Here is a 3,849-nt window from a genome sequence, read left to right on the forward strand (position 1 = left end):
ATCCAATATTTTAGTGAAACCTATCTAATATCTAAAATCACACGTTTTAAACTAATTCTTAATATGCCCCCCCAGTGTCACAGCAGTATGTCTGCGGACTTACAACGCTAGAATCCGGGTTTCGATACCCGTGGTGGGCAGAGCACATATAGCCCATTGTGTAGCTTTGTGCTTAATTACAAACAAACAATTCTTAATGATTTGATTCATCACAAATGGCACAACGAACGAACAACTTGCATACTAAGTACTATATTAAATAATATACTCATACAATACTCTTTATTAAACGATTTTCTAAGTTGAAATTTAATCAATCAATCCAATATTAATATCTTGTAGTTATACGTACACCGACACCTGTGATAATAAATGGAAGGAGCTGACGCATCCGTTGAACGCATAGAGCTCTGAGGGCGACATAGAGGGATCAGATCCGACCTATTTATAACACTTCCCGAGAGCCGTAAGAATACAGGCCAGGTTTAGTGATAATCGGTCTAGCGGTTTGGACGTTTAAAGCACCTTTATGAAATAATGGTTTAGATAAGGGTTGATGAATAGAAATTTAAAGGGCAAGATGGTTTAGTGCACTTTTTATTATTACTTGAAGCATAAAAAAGAAGGCTTAGTGTGTGTATTTCTTATAGCAAAGCTACATCGGGCTATTTGCTGTGTCCATCTAGGGGAATCGAACCCTTGATATGTGACACGTCTCATGTTACATTTCTCCAAAACTTCTTTTTCCATCTACTTCCTCTTGAATACAACGTATTACTCTTTTGTTTCCGAAGTAGTCGCATTCAGAAAATTTCCATACACAATATTGGAAGTATACAACGAAAAATGTTAACCTTTGACCTCTTACAGGTTTTTAACTTTGGTATGCTAATGGGCAAAACGAAACGTTGGTGCTTCCGGTGGCTCAGCGGTAAGTCTCAAGGCTTATAACTCTAAAAAACGGGTTTCGATACCCGTGGTGGGAATAACACGGATAGACCTTTCTGTAGCTTTATGCTTAACATGAAACAAATAATGAAATGTTACTATATGCAATACCATTTCAAGTAGAACGATCCTAAACCAATAAGTAAGTCCTCGTGCTCATATAGTTGTACATAATTAAATTAGTACATTGCAAAATAAAAACATTCATCATATGATTTACACGTCATCTTGATTTCGTTATTCGTTTACATTTTATACATGATCCGAATTTAAGTGTTATCAGGTATTATTTGTTTACACTTTGAAACAATACGAACTAGACATGTTTATGGGCTTGATTATATTAATTGTTCTACGTTTAGTTGGTTGACAATATCTTGAATTCTACTTGGAGTTGAAATTTCTTTTACTCTCTTAACATAGAGTCCGACCAGCTACTATTTAAAGAAAACAAGAGGAAATCTTTAATAGCCGCGGCTGTAATTAGATCTCAAATTGGTCAAGAGAAGGAGCTGTGAACTAAAAGTTTGAACTTGAAAAAACAAACAAAAAACTAAGAGTCATTCTATGAGCCCCCCCCCTTTCCCCAGTGGCACAGTCGTATGTCTGCGGACTTACAACGCTAGAAACCGGGTTTCAATACCCGTAGTGGGCAGAGTATTGTGTAGCTTTGTGCATAATTACAAACAAACAAACTATGAGCCGCTGTGCCGTGGCTACAAAAAAGCAACATTTTGTAGGTAAAAAAAGTAAATACATAGAGGACAACACAACTGATATATATAAAAGGAAACGTCTCATTTTCACAGAAAGTACTAACAGACGCAAAACAGAACATATTTTTACGTGAATAAGGACAACACGTTTCTGTTTAAATAAGCCATTATAAAATGCTTCTGTTTATAGAACACTTAATTATAAAATTAATTATAAACTCCACTTAGCAAAATACTGCATTACGAAAACACTAGATTCAAACTTTAGGAAGCTAACAAAACCCTCTTCAGTATAGAATGGCAAAGAATACATTAAAAATAAACGTTACGTGTATTTATTTGTAACTATAGATAGGAATTTTGCGGGTACTTTTTAGTTAAGAAAGCTGAAAATTGAGGAACAACGATTAACAGATGCGGGGGTGAAAAAGCCCTCTAGTGTTTGAATCGTATACTTTAAAACTGGAATATGGAGTACAAAAAACAACTTTTTGTGTTGCATTGCTCTTACGATATTGAGTAGAGAATGTCAAGTTTCACTGTACAGCTGTCTGATGGCAAAAGAAATGACACTGTGAACATTTAAGTTTCAAAAATTCCATCCAGATGCACTAAAAAAAAAGCCATCCTCTCGTGAGAGCTTAACAAGAAGGATTGTGGGGTTTCGAATTCTACGTTTAGTGCTTTGTTCGTTGATTAAGATTGTAACGCTTGGACTTGTAACTTCAACACTTAACATTAGCACTCGCACTTACTTGAGTAAATGTATGTGTTTATTGTATTATGATAATAAGTCAGGATTTCTTTGTAGTTAAGCACAAAGCTACAAAATAAGCTATCTGTCCACCACGATTTTCGAAACCCAGTTTTTAGCGTTATAAGTCCGCAGACATCCGGCTGAACCACAGGGAGGTCTAAGCGAATATTTTCTCCGTTGTCTGTTTTCTACAGTAGAACAAACTGAAGTTTAAGTATCACAGGAGAGCCTTAAGTCATGACGTGGATCAAAAATTACAGTGTCGATTTTTATTTTTTCACGCTTGTGGCTCAACAATCAGCTTAAGGACTTATAACACTAAAATTGAGTGTTCGAGTGCTGGGTTAAACACAGCGGAGATAACTCATTTTGAAGATGTGTGCTTAATAATAAAATGTAATCAATATCACCAATGACAGAAACCATCTCGGCCGGGGAACCTGAAGTAGAATGTGTGTTTTTGTTTTTAATTTTGTACAGCGGAAATAAGATATGTTCTTCAAGTGATTGGAACTGGTATTGAAATGTTCAACCTTATGTTTTAGGTGTAGCCGTTCTTAATTTTGGACTGATGAGAGGGAAAGCAGTAGGTCAACTGTGCCATTGACAATAAGGTCTCTGACTATCATTTATCTAAGACTTCCGAGCGTGTTCAAAGCACCACTTCTCGAACTATGGACTCTTCAATGAACAGCCTGGAAAGTTAACTACTGGACCACGCTCGGCCCCTAAGTGACTGATACCTTAAGGCAAGATAAAGGTAAAACATTGGCATTAATAACAGTTATCCTGAGACATTATTCAAGTTTCGAATTGTAGAACAATAATCTTATGTAATAATAATAAGAAAAACTTCACAAGGAATTATGTTTATCCTGTATTTGGTTTGAATTTCGCGCAAAGCTACGCTAGGGCAGTGATAGACTAGAGGAAAGTCAACAATACCTATCGCTAGCTCTTGTACATTATAAGAACCCCACGGGAATTCGAACCCACGACCCTCAGATTGGAAGTCGAGCGCCCTAACCAGCAGGCCATGGGAGGCGGCGCGTGTCACCTGTGTTTTTATTATTGGATGAAAGCTGGCTGATGTTAGTTATTATTAACAAATAAAAAATTTTGAAGATATTCCTTTCTTTAAACAACGCTGTTTACGGGATATACAGGGTTTTCTTAAGGAAAAATAAAAGGAAAAGATATCCCTTTCATTAAACAACACTGTTTACGGGATATACAGGGTTTTCTTAAGGAAAAATAATAGGAAAAGATATCCCTTTCATTAAACAACACTGTTTACGGGATATACAGGGTTTTCTTAAGGAAAAATAATAGGAAAAGATATCCCTTTCATTAAACAACACTGTTTACGGGATATACAGGGTTTTCTTAAGGAAAAATAATAGGAAAAGATATCCCTTTCATTAAACA

The 3,849-nt window shown here is 36.0% G+C and overlaps 1 long non-coding RNA gene across 2 annotated transcripts in view; it reads left to right on the plus strand.

The window, feature by feature from the left end:
* The window catches only part of LOC111087473, a 128,903-nt gene that overhangs the window by 54,753 nt on the left and 70,301 nt on the right, over positions 1-3,849 (plus strand). The window contains exon 3 of one of the 2 annotated variants that reach the window (XR_002612145.1): positions 2,967-3,181. This is a non-coding gene — a long non-coding RNA (uncharacterized LOC111087473). Of the gene's footprint in view, positions 1-2,966; positions 3,286-3,849 lie in introns of those variants that run through there. The other variant, XR_002612144.1, reaches the window with a different exon arrangement.

The sequence above is a fragment of the Limulus polyphemus genome, unplaced genomic scaffold (assembly GCF_000517525.1).
Source record: "Limulus polyphemus unplaced genomic scaffold, Limulus_polyphemus-2.1.2 Scaffold2198, whole genome shotgun sequence".
In the NCBI taxonomy this organism is placed as follows: domain Eukaryota; kingdom Metazoa; phylum Arthropoda; class Merostomata; order Xiphosura; family Limulidae; genus Limulus; species Limulus polyphemus.